This window comes from Herpailurus yagouaroundi, unplaced genomic scaffold, assembly GCF_014898765.1.
Source record: "Herpailurus yagouaroundi ecotype Mexico unplaced genomic scaffold, PumYag 218, whole genome shotgun sequence".
Classification (NCBI taxonomy): Eukaryota; Metazoa; Chordata; class Mammalia; order Carnivora; family Felidae; genus Herpailurus; species Herpailurus yagouaroundi.
Window position 1 is genome coordinate 1,735,046 of NW_024412449.1, and position 17,578 is coordinate 1,752,623.

General features: G+C 48.9%; 1 long non-coding RNA gene across 3 annotated transcripts in view; it reads right to left on the reverse strand.

The window, feature by feature from the left end:
• Positions 1 to 4,603: 4,603 nt before the first annotated feature.
• LOC121018197 (uncharacterized) overlaps positions 4,604 to 17,578 on the reverse strand; it is a 43,095-nt gene continuing 30,120 nt past the window's right edge. For 2 of the 3 annotated variants that reach the window (XR_005785073.1, XR_005785072.1), the window contains exons 3-5: positions 7,123 to 7,206; positions 6,064 to 6,677; positions 4,604 to 4,907 (exon numbers count right to left, since the gene is read on the reverse strand). This is a non-coding gene — a long non-coding RNA (uncharacterized LOC121018197). The remainder of the gene's footprint in view (positions 4,908 to 6,063; positions 6,678 to 7,122; positions 7,207 to 17,578) is intronic. The other variant, XR_005785074.1, reaches the window with a different exon arrangement.

Sequence of the window (17,578 nt, forward strand, 5' to 3'; positions counted from 1 at the left end):
CCCCTAGACGGGACATCTTTAACAGAGTAAATTTAGAAGCAGGCACCCAGGAAGAGGTGAGAATTTAGTCCTCACTCTGCTCTTCTTCTGCCCCCTTTCTTCACCCTCTTACTTCCTTTCCCTCCCTCTCCCCTGCCTCCCACCTGTAGAATAGACCCCAGGCTACGCCTACCTCTGCCCGGAACAGCCTTTATAACTCCTCCCTCCCTTCCCAGCCCCCACCGCCAGCTGACCCGGATTCAGGTGTTTGTCTCCTCCCTCCGCCCTGAGAGCCAGAGGCCCTCACGCCATCCCGTCTCCATCATCTGTGAGCATGCCCCAAAATGCCAGCCTTTGTCTCAGGTGCTTTAGAAGGAAGTCAGCAAAATGATTCACTGATGAAAGAATCTGGTCTTAGGAAATAAATCCAGAGTCAAACCTAGGCCCTTTTTTTTTTTTTTTTTTTCCTATTCGATGATGGGAAATCTCTTATCTCTGTGTCAGCTGTGTCAAGAAAGCAGCCAATTCATTATTTAATATTGGCAAAAGTGATTTAAGGGCTTTAGCTGGAAGCTAGTAAGAGTGCCTATTACAGCAGTGACGGGGGAGGGAGAAGGGACCCGGTCCTCCCTCCAAGGGCGTCGGCATCACACGGGCTTCTCTTTCAATCTGTCCAAGAGTTCACGCGGGGAAACTCAAGGGCTCGAGGATGCCCACTGACTGAGGTGTAGGTGGCCGGAAGGGCCTGTTCCTGAAGCCGAATCACAGCCATGGAGAGCCGCTATGACTGACGGCATGGCCTTGTAGCCCTCGGGCTGCGGGACGAAGGCGCAAGTCTCCCCGCGACAGCTCAGCCCTGGACAAACTCCCCACTGAGCAGGTGGAGCCACACTTCTGCGCACTGTGTGCGTGCTTTCCGGGAGGAAAGCTGTGCAGTGACTTCCACTTCTGCTCCCAGAGTGAGCTGGGGGCCCAGGGGACTGTCGTGAGGGTCTGCCAGCAGCAGCATGCCTCCTGGCCCCGGGGGCATGGGGTGGGTCTGTCCTCAGAGCCCAGGAGCTGGAGGAATGCTCTGCCTGCCTGTTTTGTTGACAACACTCACATTTTTTTCTCTGCCAGGCAGAATGATTTATTTGCATGTCTTCGCTGAGGGCAATTATTTTTTAGCACCTTGCTGGGCATGCTGGGTGATCTCATCATGGGGAAGAGCCCACGGGTGTCTGTGTCACTCGGAGGAAAAGTGAGAAAGAGTCTCCCTTCTGTCTCATTCAGAAACTGTCTCTGGCACCTTCACACAGAGATGGCGAGCCCGTCTCTCCTCTCTTGGGAGACACTAGTTTGCCCACAGAATCCATCAAGGATGATGTTTAAAAAGCATCCCCCTTGGAGAGACGGTTTTTCGTCTTCAAAGAGAAGGGAAGAAAACGTTTCTGCCCTCCTGCTTTTCAAATGAAAACAAGTAGCATAAAACTTTATTCAGTAAGCAAACCTCATGCCAGATATGTTTTAGATTTCCAGGTACAGAATAGTTGAGTCGGGGAAGAGGGAACATGGAGACAGAATGGGCCCTGAAAATAGAGAAGAAGCCATGAGAAAGGGGAGAGACAGACAGACAGGGGGGAACGAGAAGGGGGTGGTGCAGGCGGGGAGACAGTGAGGGGCGGGCAGACCATAAATGCCAGAGGAGGGAGAGACCAGGGGGAGAGAGAGAGGGCACAACCCCCTCCCAGGGCCCCCTGCTTCTCCTTCCCCAGAACCAGTTTCTCCAACTAGGGTGTATGCTGGCTTCCTCCACCTGCTCCGTACCCCCCCACCACTCCTCACCCGACCCACACCTCCATTTGGAGCCCCACTCCCACCGGGCCTGCTCCTTCCATGGCCCAGATGTGCCTCCTGCTTGGATCAAGGGCACATGTGACAGGTGGACCCCTTGCTTCCTCTCCCGTGGTGGCTTGCGTGAGGGATACAAGCTCCCGGACGGTGGGAGGTGGGGGTGGGGAAGGGTGCTAGCTACCACCTGCCACACGGGGCGGGGGTGGTGGTGGGGTGTTGGGGGGGGTGGGGCACCAGCCTGTGCTGCTTTCAGTTTTCACATCCGGAAACTGGTGTTACTAATCGTACCTCACCTGCTTCCAGCACTGGACTCGGAGGTTTTGGTGTGTGTGTGTGTGTGTGTGTGTGTGTGTGTAGGTGATAAGGGATAAGAGAAAATGATGCACAAATAGTTCTTGCTTCGTGCGTGTGCTCCTCCTGTCACTTTTTTCTGTCCCTCTCCTCCCCCCACCCCTGCTCTTTATCTCATCCCCTCCAACCAGGCCTTCCCCAAGGCTCGTCTTTGCTCCTATCAACTCCTCACTCCTTCACTTCTCTTTCTGTGGACTCAACCACTGCCCACAACCGATGGCTCACAGGATGGCATCTGCCTGGAGCCGCGTGCCCCTGTGGCGCCGCGGACCCAGTGTGCCCACCGAGACCTGGGGAGTGCCCCCCCCCGGGGCACCCTCAGACCGACCCTTCTCCTACAGGAGTGTTTCCGCGGATAGACGCCCTCAGTTTTGATTCCTGGGAATGCTGCGGTGCGGTGCCTCACAGGAATCTTCTTCCAGTTTGCTCCCCCCGCAATGGGGAGATCAAAACCCAGCTGAGAAACAGGATGAGGCCTCACAGCGATGAAATAATAAATGACAGCAGAGCGAGGTGAGGCCTCTGGGCTGGAGATTCTACAGACACTTGTCACGCCCGGGTGAGTGAGGGGCCGCAGGAGGACAGCGCTCCCCCGGGGCAGGGGGGCAGGCCTGACTTTTACAGGCTGACAAAAGAGCACGGGGGTTAAGAGCACAGACTCAGGAGCCAAATCTTGGCTTTACTACTTACAAGCTGTGTTGCTTTAGGAAAGTTACTTAACTTCTCTGTGCCTCAGGGTTTTTGTTTTTGTTTTTCTTGTCTGTAAAGTGAGTTGTCGTGGGGATAACTCATCAGATAAATCAAGTAAGTGCACGTAGGCTGCTTACAACGGTGTCCAGCATGAAGAGAGTACCACGTAAGTATCTTATTTAGCAAGTGCTATGGTGGCTAAGAGTGACATTATTTACCCAAGTTTGCGTGTTCATATTTCTCAGTCAGGAGGCTCTGGGGACTCTGCGTCCCCACTGTGCCTTGTGCCAAGTCTTGCCTCACCTTCCTTCATGCTGTCATCATCTCTCTGAAGTGAGACCGGGCGTTCATCACTCCGCACCCCGCCCCCGCCTCGGAGCCTTGGTGCGAGCTACTGCACATGCACCCGGGCCCGTGACATCACCAGGCGGGACAGACGTGCGTGTGCGGACAAGGGGATGACATGAAGGGAGGGATGAAATGTGCCTCCAGGTCCCTGTTTCCCCTGCCAGGTGATTCAGGCACGTGGCCTCATGGGTCACCCCTGGCCAGGCAGGCAGGGAGAGGACAAGTGGGTCTGAGGAGATAAGGACAGGATTGGGGGGGCGGGGACAGGTGGCTCAGGTCCTGTGCAGGGGCTGACTTGGTGCTAAGGCAACAGGAGAGAAATGAGCAGAGTTTTATTTAAGAGCCATCTGTCTGGGGCCACCTGGGGGGCACAGTCGGTTAAGCATCTGACTCTTGGTTTCGGCTCAGGTCATAATCTCACGGTTCATGAGTTCGAGCTCTGCATCAGGCTCTGCCCTGAAAGCGCAGAGCCTGCTTGGGATTCTCTCTCTCCCTCTCTCTTTGCCCCTCCCTGGCTTGTGCTCTCTCTCTCTCTCTCAAAATAAATGAATGCACTTAAAAAAAAGAGAGATAGATCGGGGCGCCTGGGTGGCGCAGTCGGTTAAGCGTCCGACTTCAGCCAGGTCACGATCTCGCGGTCCGGGAGTTCGAGCCCCGCGTCGGGCTCTGGGCTGATGGCTCAGAGCCTGGAGCCTGTTTCCGATTCTGTGTCTCCCTCTCTCTCTGCCCCTCCCCCGTTCATGCTCTGTCTCTCTCTGTCCCAAAAATAAATAAACGTTGAAAAAAAAAATTAAAAAAAAAAAAGAGAGATAGAGAGATCTCTCTGACTCTTGGATAGAAAGGGGGCTTAGCACAGGGCAAGCTGGGAAGTGAGGAGGGCAGGTATGGAGCCGTCGTGGGAGGAAGCGACAGAGGCCTGCATCTAGGTGATGGCAGTGGGGAAGGTACAGAAGGACAGACGAGTTCGACTATAAAGGGAAGAATTGGCCAGCCTTGGTGACCCCTTAGGTGTCAGCAGTGGGGAGGAGGAGAGACTTCCTGGGTGGCAGGTGGTCTCCAGAATAACGGATAGGAAAGTGGTTTGTCAACCGTGACAAGCTCTATGTTGTCAAAGACGTCATTCCACACAGGGCGACCCCACAAGGAAAAGGGGAAAACGGTAGTGTTTCTTGCTTCCTTTAAAATTTTTTTTTTCAACGTTTATTTATTTTTGGGACAGAGAGAGACAGAGCATGAACGGGGAGGGGCAGAGAGAGAGGGAGACACAGAATCGGAAACAGGCTCCAGGCTCTGAGCCATCAGCCCAGAGCCCGACGCGGGGCTCGAACTCACGGACCGCGAGATCGTGACCTGGCTGAAGTCGGACGCTCAACCGACTGCGCCACCCAGGCGCCCCTCTTGCTTCCTTTAAACACAGATTGTGCCCCTACCAGAGGGAGCAGTCAGACGGGGCCCTGGTATGGAGGTGCTCACATGTGAACTGGGGAGACAGGCCCTCTGCCTGAGGAGGCCCCATACTTCCTGCCTCGCCCGGGCTGGGTCACAAACCACGGAGGACTTGAGCCTCCCCCAGGGCAGGGACCTCCAGGCCAGCCTGAGTTACCACCACCTCTACGTCTCCCACCCTTCCCCAGAGCACTGGGTGACATATAGTTTCAAGTCGCAGTTACTGGCGTATCCAGACGCTTGTCAGCTGGTTGCTTCATCTGTGAAATGGGGATGACGAGAGGAGGATTAAGAAACACATGTAAATTTCCAAGTACAATGTTGGCACATAGTAAGTGTTCAATTAAATGAGGCACTCTATCACTATTACTGCTTATTACTATACTTAGCACATCCCCATCTGGTCTTTTCTGTCCTTGCCTTCAATACCTCCAATACTTCCCAGCCCCTCTCCTCCCGGGAAGACTTGTCTAAGATCGTTAATCCTCCCCCACGTACACCTGAGGACTCAGTGGAGGTCTGATCAAACCGCCCCAGGTTCCAGGTGGAGTCTACTTCCTTCTTTGAGTGGATCTACTCTACTGTCAAGAGAAGAGACAGAATCAGGAAGGAGAGAGAACCTTCTGGTTTCTGAGGTCTGCTCCGCGCCAACCACATCACTACGCTACCTGGTGGAGTCCTCACAGCCCTAGATCGTTGCCTCACTTTATAGGAAAGGTAAAATGAAGTATAGAGAGGTCAAGTGGCATCACTGAAGGTCCTACAGAAATAACCAGAGACCAGGATTAAATAGGGGGCTGTCTGATTCAAAAATCCGGGCCCTTGCCTCTGACCCCGACAATCTCATGGAAACTCCCATCCTTGGACGGGTAGGAGCGGCCATCCCTTTGATTAAAGCTAAAGGAGGAAAGTCAGTCATTCAGTTCCATGGGGCCTTCCAGATGGAATCACCAAAGGAACAAAGTATGTTTTAGACCTAGATAACCCAGACTGGCGGGATGTGTATCCCATTCCTTCTGGGTGTGGCCCGGACACAGTGACGGTTGTGAAATGGAAGGGCCATGAAAGGAGTCGGGCCGAGGGTGTAGGTGAGCAGACACGTATCTGGGCAGTGTCTCCAGTACCCCCAGGGCTCTAGCCCAGGCTGTGCCAGAGACAGGCTGTGAAGCAGAAGCAATTCCAAGTCCTAAGCCCTCTTAAGGGCACAGAGCACACACTCTGCCTTGATTAATGGGAGAACATTAGCGTCTGCTCTCTCACTCCTTCCTGGCTTTCAGCCACTGGGAGGAGGTGTTCACATTTACCACAGCCTGCCCTTTTGCGTGCAGTTTAGACATCTCTTTGCCATCTATCATTCGACCGCAGGTGGAGGTGGAGTCAAGAGTCCTGGATTCAAATCCAAGCTCTGCCATTTACCAGCTGGGGACTGTGAGATTTTCACTGGTTAGGCGAGGGCATTGGGCTTAGGGAGGTCACTAGGGTAAATGACAGAAAAGGGTTTAAATCCAGGTTTTTGCGATTCCGAATCCAAGGCTCTTTCCAAAAGAACATCTGGTCCATGGAGAAAGGAAAAAAAACTTCAGCAAGCAGAACATCTTTGCTTCGTCTCCTACTGACATCTGAGACACAGCCAACCAACCGAACTCAACTACCAGCTGACTCAACGTGTTAGGCAGAAGGTCAAAGCTCTCTCTGTCCCGTTCAGGTTTCATCCGTAAAGACTCCTTTGGCTGCGTGAGATTGTACCTCCTTTGTGGGACCCCATGCCATCTTCTGGACAGCACAGACTAGCTATGGGTTACCTCAGCCTCGGGAGGTTCAACCTTTCTCTGGAGGGCAAATGCTGACCAGGAATTCAAGATGGCAGGACGTGGGGAGTGGGGCTGAGGCAATCTATAAAAGGATCGTTCTCTATACCCATAAAAGGATAAAGTCAGCGTGACTTCTGGAGACCAGGCTGCCGGCCAGCACTTTGCGAAGTTGTGTTCCGAGGATGGCCCCTGTAGCTTGTCTTTCTTGGTCTCCTTCTCCTAGGAGGAGATGGAAACACACTTTGCGTTACATGGTCACAGAGTCCAAAGAGAAGTAAGTTATTACTCATTCATTCATTCATGTATTCATCCTGCCAGCCACTGGGCTACTATTGTAAAAAGACAGAGCATGGCCTCTGCCCTCCCAGGCTTAGTGAAGTGACATGAGATCTGGGGCAGGTGGACCAGGGCTCTGCCCCAAGCCCCAGAATTTACTACCCATATGGTCTGACCTGTTCCTAAACCCCCTGAACCACAGTTCCCTTGGGTGTCAGATATGCGTGATGATGCCTCCCTCCCATGATTCATGTGAGTGAAGGGATTTAATCAAGCGAATGCAGACGTTCTTTGCTAACCATAAAGGTCATATCAATTTCAGTTACCGCTGTGAATAATGTGACCATTATTATCGCTACACTTTTCCCCTGGGGAGGTTTTCTCTGACCTGTGTCTTGTGCCAGAATTCGGGTAAAATTTACTTCAGCCGCAGGCTCTGACAATATTGATTGATCTACTTGAGATCGTTAACCTACTTAAAAAAAAAAGCACAAACTCATGTACTGTAAAATTCACCCACTTAAAGTTCAATGTTTTTTAGTATATTCACAGGGTTGTATAACCTTTGCTGCATCTAATTTTAGAACACTTTCATTCCACCTAAAAGGAACTCCATAGCCATAAGCCGTCACTCCCGTTCACTCCCATCAACCCACCATAAGCAACCAGGCGTCTTTTTGTCTCTAGAGATTTGTCTCTTGTGGATATTTCATATAAACGGAATCATTGAATGTGTTGGCTTCTTTTACTCAACATAGTGCTTTCAGGGCTCACGTTGTAGCATGAATCAATATTGCCTTTCTTTTCATTGCTAAATAATACTCCATTTCATAGAGAAAGCAAACTATTGATTTCATCATCAGTTAGTAGACATTGAGTTATTTCCACCTTTTGGCTCTTATGAACGATGCTGCTGTGAATATTAGAATACGAGTTTCTGTGTAGACCTGCGTCTTCCTTTCTCTTAGGTACGTACCTGGGAAAGGAACGGCTGACTCGTATAGTAGCTCTGTGTTTAGCGTTTGGAGGAACCGCCACACCGTTTTTCAAAGCAGCGGCAGCATTTTACATCCCCACCAGCAGTGTTTGAGTGTTCCAACTTGTCCACGCCCTCACCAACACTTGCTATCTTTTTGCTTAAAGTCATCCTAGTAGATGTGAAGTGATCGCTCCTTAGAGCCTTGATTGCATTTCCCTAATGACTAATGATGTTGCCCATCTTTTCATGTGCTTATTGGCCATCTCTAGATCTTGCTGAAATGTCTATTCAAATCCTCTGCCCCATTTTAGATTGTGGCCTTTCTCTCTTTTTTTTTTTTTTTTTAAACCTTTATTTATTTTTGAGACAGAGAGAGACAGAGCTTGAACGGGGGAGGGTCAGAGAGAGAGAGGGAGACACAGAATCAGAAACAGGCTCCAGGCTCCGAGCTGTCAGCACAGAGCCCGACGCGGGCCTTGAACTCACGAACCGTGAGATCATGACCTGAGCCGAAGTCGGACGCTTAACCGACCGAGCCACCCAGGCGCCCCTGTGGCCTTTCTCTTTTTATGATGAGCTGAGAGTTCTTTATATATTTTGGATACAAGCCCCTTATCCAATATATGATTTTCAAATATTTTTCTCCCATTCTTCGACTTGTCTTTTTTTCTTTTTTTCTTCCTTCCTTCCTTCCTTCCTTCCTTCCTTCCTTCCTTCCTTCCTTCCTTCTCTTTCTTTCTTTCTTTCTTTCTTTCTTTCTTTCTTTCTTTCTCTTTCTTTCAATATTTTTTAATGTTTATTTATTCTTTGAGAGAGGGAGAGTGAGAGAGAACAAGCAGGGGAGGGGCAGAGAAAGGGAGACACAGAATCTGAGCCAGGCTCCAGGCTCTGAGCTGTCAGCACAGAGCCTGATGTGGAGCTCGAACTCACGGACTTCAAGATCATGACCTGAGCTGACGTCAGCCGCTTAACCGACTGAGCCACCCAGGCACCCCTCTTTATTCCCTTTCTTGATGGTATTGTTTGCAGCACAAAAAATTTAAATTTCGATGAAATTCGATGAAGTCAATTTATCCACTTTTTTCTTTTTCTGCTTACGTTTTCAGTGTCCTGTAACGTCTACTTTTAAACTTCAACAAAGCTTTGAGATTAAATATCCAGCATGATTTCCAAATCAAGAAAAAAAAAAAAAGCAGTGAATCATCACTATAATCTTAAGTTATAGTAACTGAATAAGCCCAATTGAAACCTTCTTGCTGTGGAAGAAATGAGGAAAGAACGGTGGTCGAGGCAGGCTAGCAATGTGCCTCCTCCCCTTACCATCGCCAATGCAAGATACTTGCACAGGGGCTTTCTTTAAGGAAGAAAGAGTGAAAGTGCCCTGGGACTGAGAGATGAAGGAGTGAAGGAAGGCAGTTATCTATGCTGCATTTGTGTCCAAGGGCCAAGCAAAGCCAAGTCTGGATTCCTAGGCCACCTTTTCCACCCTCCCCTCCCCGTTTCCCACCCAGGAGGGCCTGTGGGGATGAGGAAGCTCTTCAAGATGGCTGACAGAACACCAGGGCCTTTGAACATGCTCTTCCCTCTGCCTGGAAAGTTCCTTGCTCCCAGTCCTTCACCCAGCCAACTCCCACACCTCTTTTTTGCTCCTATTTCATTTGTTGGTTCCTAAAGAAAACTGCCCCGATCCCTACCCATCCTGCCCCCGTAACACCTGATACCCCAGAATACATTTCATAGCTACCTGTACTTTTCCTTCGTGATACTTTTCACAATTTTTAACTACATATTCATTCTAACTACATATTTTATCATCCGTCTTCTCTAAAATTTTTTGATGTTTATTTAGTTTCGAGAGAGACAGCGTGAGCAGAGGAGGAGCGCAGAGAGAGGGAGACACAGAATCCGAAGCAGGCTCCAGGCTTTCAGTTGTCAAGTTGTCAGCACAGAGCCCAATGAGGGGCTGGAACTCACGAACCGTGAGATCATGACCTGAGCCGAAGTAGGAGGCTTAACCGGCTGAGCCACCCAGGCGCCCCTATCATCTGTCTTTTTTAATAGGCTGCAAACTCCCTGAGAACAGGGCCTATGTTTATTTTGCTCACAATTATAGGCTTATCGCAGAGTGTGGCATAAAGTAGAATCTCAAATACTTGTGGAATGAATGAATGAATGAATGATTACAGGAACTGGAAATCCCTCCCGAATGGCCCATTTGTTTTCAGAGGGGTTTGTTTTCACAGTCCTTATGGGACCAGAGTCATACAAGAAGGTCAATCCCCCGGGGTGCGTGGGTGGCTCAGTTGGTTTAGCATGAGACTCTTGATTCAGGCTCACACCGTGATCTCACAGTTCATGAGTCTGAGCTCCATGGAATTCTCTCTCTCCTTCTCTCTCTCTCTCTCTCTCTGCCCCGTCCCCACTTGCGCACGCTCTCTCGCTCCTAAAAATAAATAAATAAAGCTTTAAAAAAAAAAAAAAAAAAGAAGGTCAGTGTCCGGTAGACAGAGCAGGGAAAAAAAGCCCGTTTCTACCCATTAGGTGGTTTCAGAAGTACGGGACCTGCTCCTGCCATGGGTCTGACGGGATCCTCAGGATGGGCAGGGAGAGCATGGAGGCATCATTGATCAATCCAGGTCTTCATTCTGCTTCCCCTTGTGCCGGTGTCGTTCTCAAGCCGGTCCTCTGCCACTGGTGGCCCCACAGCCACAGGTTGGCAGGCTTCCTGCTTCAAGACTGGCAGACAGGAGACTTCTCCCCAACAGAGCCAATGACTGTCCACGAACGGGGTCTCACCGGACCACCGGGAGAATCTGCCCAGCTCTGAATCGATCCCTCGGGATAAAATAATGAAATACACTGATGGGCCAGGCCTGAATCATAGGCAGGACTCAGGAGCCAGAAGGAACCACGTGAGCTGAGAGTGGGGGCGGGGCGAGTCCCCAAAGGAAACCGGACATGTTCTGATCAGCTGAAGGGTGAGCGAAGGTGGGAGAGGCAGAGGAGTAGCTGTTCCCTGCGAGGGTTGTCTGAGGCACAAACCTGATCGTGTTGCTCCACTGCCTTCAGGACCCAGTGAGCAAGGCCGTCAACATGTGGCTGCAGCCCATGTCTCTGAAATGATTCCCTGCTGCACCCATGCCCACACATGTACTGCTTTCCACCATCCGTGGGTGGGTCTGTGCCTCCATCATCCTTCAGGCGCAATGCAAAAGCCCCCTTGTGCAAGGAGCAGCTCGCTGTCACTCCGCCTGGCCCTCGCAGAGCCGGCTGCACCCCCCTCCCCACGCCCCCCACCACCCCCCAGCTTCCACTTTCCCCGGGGAGAATACTGACTGCGCTATTCTGCCCCCGTGCATTTACCCCTCCTCACCCTGGCCCTGCAAAAGGCCTCCCGACACATACTAGTCGCTTGGTGACTGCTGGTTGAATTAATTAATTAGCCTGCCAGGCAAAGGAAGACATTGAAGACTGTCCTGAGGGCCTGGTTCCTCTGGATATAATTTTAGTACAGACTGGCTTAATCAGGACACTTGCACTGGGGGGGGAAAAAAACCGAGGCCCGACTGAAGTTTTCCCCTGATTCACTGAAAAGAGATTTCATTGTTCTTTTCAGTTATGATGCATCCTCCACTCGGGCACCAAGACCCTGTATGATCCCTGCCAGCAGGCAGTTCAAGGCCCAGCCATCCCACCACTCTAGGGGTCTGTGCCTGGCCTCGGGCATCAGTGCGGGGCTCAAAGCACATGCAGCGGGCCCTTTAGAGGGCAGGAGAGGCTTTCCACTGCTTCCCGGGTGGCCTGGGCGTCTGTCTGCCACAGTCCTGCCCACCCAGAGTCTATCTGTCTGTCTGTCTGTCTGCCTGTCAGTCTCCAGGTCTGAAGCTGCCTGCTGCCAGCAGCTGCCTGTACCTCCGTGGCCCTGCTCTCTCAGGTATTACAGAGGGAGGTGAGAATGTTTGTATCTCTACCCCAGGCATCCCGCAAGTAGCTATTACGGTCCATTTTATCAGAGACGGAAATGGAGTCTCAAAATGGCAAAATGACTGGCCTCGCGTGCCTTTGTCTACATAGCTAGACATTACACCTTACGTTATGTGACTAGCCTTCGGGGAAATGGGGGGTGGGCTGTGTCTGGTGGGCTTGTGGATCTCTGCATGGAGACAGTGCAGGCCGCCCCTCACCACTGACAGTAACGTCCCACTCCTCTGACCTCTCTGCCTCACCCTCGCTGCTCATCCATTCTCAGATATTTATTTTCTAGGCACCATTCTAAGCTCTGGGATACAGCAACCAACAAGACAGGCGTCGGACCTCACCTTCCAGTAGATACGAAAGAAAATACATACAGAAATAAGTACACAGTATAGTTTTAGATAGTTGATAAGTGCTAGGCAGAAAATAATCAGGTATTGTGGGGGTGCCCGGGTGGCTCAGTTGGTTAAGTGTTTGCCTTCAGCTCAGGCCATGATCTCATGGTTCGTGGGTTTGAGCCCCACATTTGGCTCTCTGCTGTCAGCATGGAGCCTGCTTTGGATCCTCTGTCCCCCCCCCCCCTCTCTCTCTCTGCCCCTGCCCTGCTCGTGTGCTCTCTCTCTCTCAGAAATAAATACATAAACTTAACAAAAAAATCAGGTATTGTTAATATTCTAGATCTTAAATTGATTGGTGGGTTCATAAGTGTTTATTATGTTATCATGCTTCACAACTTACCTATTTTTTCCGTATATTCTTTGCACATTCTTTGAATTTGAAATTATATCAGTTAAAAGTTCTGCTTATAAAAAAGATTGGGGTTAAGGGCAAAGAGAATGATTGTGATGCGGAGTGGGGGTCTCTCACATGAAGTCACCAGGGAAGGCCTCTCCTCAGGTGTATATTTCAGCTGAAATCCGAAGGACGAGAGGGAGCCTACAGAGCACCGGCATGAAGGAGAAGCAACAGGGCAGCAGAGGAGTCGGTGAAGACCCTGCCAGAATACCGGAAAGTTCCAGAAGCACAGAGGCTGGTGAGCCCAGAGCCCCGGGACTGAGAGCTCTGGACAAAGAGAAGAAAGAAGGTGGGCCACGTAAGAAGCATGGACCTTGGGTGCAGAGCATGTGGGTGTTATTCTGAGTGTAATGGGAAGCGGGTTTTTTGATTACAAGACTAGTCTCTCAGGACCACTGAGGGAAACCACAGTTGCCCCTTCCCACCCCCCACCCCCCCAGCTCCTCCCCTCTCTCCTCAAGAGGTCAGGACTTATGTGGAGATGCCAGCGTCTAGCCCCACCCCTTTTTCCAGACTCATCAACTCCCAGAGCGTGAGCTCTGTTTTTATAGCGCGAGGAAGCAGAACAAATAAGGGTTTACCTTTATGCTGCTTTTACAGGCGACATTAAATCCATGTTGCTAATAAGTTCCGAGTTCAAGTATGCCTGTAAAACGATGCTCTAGTCACTTGATTTACATTGACTGACAGTGTCTTCACCAAACCATTTCACCCCCTTAGTTAGGCTGATAACCTCAATCCTGCCATCTTTGACCCATTCGCCAGCCGTGTCTGCCCTGGACCCCAGCCTTTGGGTAAGAGAAGAGAATGTGGGGTAGTGAGTAGAGCCTGGATGTCTGGTCTGGAGACCTCGTTAGCATCTGCCATGTCTCTTATCAGCTAAGTGACTTTGGGCAAACCACTTAGCCTCTTTGAAGAAGGCTCCCTTTCCACAGAAATAAAGTATGGGAAAAGCGCCTAGTAGCACAGTGACTGGGATGCACGAGGAGATCTACAAAATGAGCAGACTCCAAATTTCGTTACATTCATAAATTAACAATTCTAAATCTATTAAATAAATCTGACCTACATTAGTGCTGCCTCACTGGTCACTCAGCATTTTTCTTACTGTTTTCTCAGCAACTATACATACTCACTGTAAAGTATTTGTGAAATACTAAATAGCATAAAGAAGGAAATTCAAACCATAATCTTGCCACTCAGAGATAATTGCACTTAAAATACCCACATGTTTCCTTCTAGACTTTTTTCTCAGTACCTATTTCACATTTGGATCATATTATTTATTCTATTTTGTATTATTCGTATTATTCTATTCTATCTATTCTATTATTATCTATTCTATTTTCTCAGTACCTATTCACATTTGGATCGTATTCTATTCTATTTATTCTATTCTATTGTATTCTTATTCATCAAGTACTCCACTTTATCAATTTCCTAAGTCACCGAAACATTTTTTGAAATACAAGAAGTAAACAAACGGAAAGATCTCTGTTCTGTGGGAATGAACAGTAGGGGTCAAGAGCAGACGTAGAAGCAGCAGATCTCAGGCCGCTTCAGGGAGACAGTGGCCCTGGCATGGCGGAAAGTATGCCAGTTCCGAGTGGTTTTGGAGATGGACCCGATGTGAGCAGTCAGAGAGAGATCACAGGTAATTCCTAGTGTTTAGACCAAGCATCTGGGTGAAAAGTGGTGCCATTTACTGAGCCAGGGGAACTGCAGGAGCCACAGATCTGGGAGCACCTTCTTGGCCATGAGACAGTCCCGCCTTTTGGGTCCTCCGCGAGGCTTCAGTGGTGGGGGCGGATCTGGGTAAGAGCTCAGACGCAGCTTACACATGATCCTTGAGATGGTGTAAAATGCTTGGCCAAAAAGCACCCCGTGAGCAATTCACTGAGCATCAGGTTACATTCAGAAACTAGGGCCCGCCTTTTCTGAAGAAGGAACTCATAGATATGCCGTTAAATGCTGACACAGCATGTGTCCCTCATTCCTCAAATAATTTCTGACTGCTTACTATGTACCCAGCACTGTTCTAAACACTGGGCATGCAGCAGTGAACGGGTACAATTCCCTGCCCTTATGGAGCTCGTATTCTAGTGGGCAAGTCAATAAGTGACATCTAGTATATTCAGTTGGGGTAAGTGCTATGGAAAAAAATAAAATAGGGAAAGGGGCTCGGGGTGTAGAGGGGTTGGATTGCAATGTGAATTAGCATGGTTAGGAAGGCCTCACCCAAAAAGGGGACATCTGAGCCACGTGGGGATGAGAGTCTAAGGGATGATGAATAACCAGGACACCTTGGGCCTCTTGCGGTGACTGATATAAAAAAGGACTAATGAGATAAGTTCTGATGGTCTCAAAGCAGACAATGGTGGTAAAGCTGGAATGGTGAAGGCAGACAAGATGTATTCGCCTAAGGTTTTCAAGAGAAACAGAACCAATAGGATATATCCTATTTTATTTTTATGTCTGTCTATCTATCATCTATCTATCAATTTACGTATCTATCTTTCTATCTATTCCAGACACACACACACACACACACACACACACACACACACACACGATTTATTATAAGGTTTAACTCATTTGATTGTGGAAGCTGAGAAGTCCTATAATCTGCTGTCTGCAAACTGGAGCCCCAGGAAAGCCAGTGGTGTAGCTGGAAGGCCTGAGTACTGGGAGCAGTGAGGGCAAATCTCTGTCCCAGCTCAAGCAGTCAGGCAGAGAGCGAAGTCAACTTTCCTCTGCCCTTTTGTTCTATTCAGGCTGAAGCCCAGACACATTTGAGAGGGCCACCTGCTCTACGCAGACTACAGATTCAAATGCTAATCTCTTCAAGAAACCCCCTCACAGACACATCCAGAAGTAATGTTTGACCAGTTATCTAGACATCCCATGATGCAGCCAAGTTGACATGTAAAATTATCTATCACAGAAGGGGTGTCAGGAGCACACGGAGCTCTTGACTGCTCTCTGGACTCCTGACTGATGGTCATATGGAAGGCTGGAGGAGAGCCTCTCATAGACAACAAGCGTTGCTGAAGGCTGCTTTCTCGATTTCTGTTGATGGCAGTCTGAGAGACTAGGGGAGGGCGCACTTCATTTGCAGAGGTCTTGCAGAGGTGGAGAGAACTCAGGATGGGTATCCAAGTGAGAACTCTTCTGTATTGGATGCCAGATACTATGAATTTTATTGCGTTAGGGACAGGATATTTTTATATTCCTGTAAATATTTTTGAGCTTTGTTTTAGGATACGGTTACTTGGAAACAGTTCAATATTCTCAGGGTTTGCTTTTATGATTCATAAAATATCCAGTGATATTTTATGGTCCAGAGCAATATCCAGTCTAGGGATAATTATTCTTCACTACTGAGGCAAGACCTTCTAGAATATTCTATTCAATGCCCCATGAATTACAAGTTTTTCCTGTGTGGCTCATAGGAGCAGGACTATTTCTGTCCCTAGATGGGCATTAGGAACTATTCCTTTAATCTTTTTTTTAATAGATTTTTTAAAGGTATATTTATTTTGAGAGAGAGAGAGAGAGAGAGAGCATGAGCAGGGGAGGGGCAGAGAGTGAGGGAGACACACAATCTGAATCAGGCTTCAGGATCTGAGCTGTCAGCACAGAGCCTGATGTGGGGCTCGAACCCATGAACCATGAGATCGTGACCTGAGCTGAAGTCGGATGCTTAACTGACTGAGCCTCCCAAGCGCCCCTCTTTAATCGTTTTGAATGCTTCCTTCTCTGACCTTTGGTGGCTCTCTTGCACATATGTGCTGATCATACCCTGCTAAAAACTCAAGAGGACACAGGATCTTTGCGGATCCAAGGGTTTTTCTCTTCATGCAGCTCTCGCCTCTATGGTACTTTTCCCAATGTATATTCTAGCTGCCTTGATCTCCCTGCTTTCTCAATTTCATCTCCCAACTGAAGGAGTCTGCTGGGCTTTGCTTGGGTTCCCTTCCCTGAGTTATGGCCTGGAAGCTCAGGTCAGTAACTTTGGGCGACCATAGGGCTCACCATGTTTGTTCCTTGTATCTCCGGGACCACTGTCTTTCTTTGCCTGCTTATCAGTATCTTAAAAACTTTTATTTTCTATATTTTGTCTTTTCTTAGTTATTTCAACCCCAGTCCCTATTATTATGTCATCTGGGTCAAAAGTGGAGTCTTTCTCCATTTTATTTCCCTTTTTCTACAATGTAGGAAAGATTCCTACAGTGTAGGAAGATTCCTTAGAAATTATCCATAAACTGCCAAAAAGATCATGTCATTCTCCATTGACCCAGATTACTTTAATAATATGACAGCATTTGATTTAAGAAATGAAACAAATGAAAAAACTCTCTTGACTCTTCTGGAAGCCTGAGGAATTTTAAAGGCACAACACTTGGCTACTGACCTCCAGAAACTCACACTGTAATGGAGCCATGGCTATATTAATAAATGGCTCTAGCAAGAATTAACTACTCTGTCATCCTGTTTGTAAGTGGATGTAGCATCTCTCCCTGCAGCCTATGGGCTGAGAGGAGGGTAGGGTGGAGCCTGAAAGGGACATACAACCCAACATATTCATTCCTAAACTGGAGATTTCAAAAGACTGATAAACGGAGCAGCATACATTTATCTGTAATGCTTATCTTCAGAGATTTAGAGCAGTGGCTTGAAAGACACCAATACAGGTGTAATTTTTACTTCAAATAATCCAAGGTGGCAGCTGGGTTGGGAGAACCCAAGATTAAAGTCTTCCCGGGGCCCCTGAAGTGCCATCAACGTTCTGGCTTGCAGGCCGCTGGTTTGGGTGGTTCACTTAGTGGCAGGTGGCAACATGGAACACGTGTGGACATTCAACTTTTAGGGAAGACAGCCTTGGGGTGAAATCCCAACATCACCATTTTTCTGTGAGCTGGGACCCATCACTGGTTCTCCCTGAGCCTTAGTTTCCCCAGGCTATATTTTTCTATGACTTTGATGGTGCTACATCTCAAGTAATAAACTTCCATTGGGGATACCTCCCTCTCAGAAATCCCAATCAAACCATCTACCTTCTGTTAGCAGTCCTGTCCCATGCTGCAGTTTATTG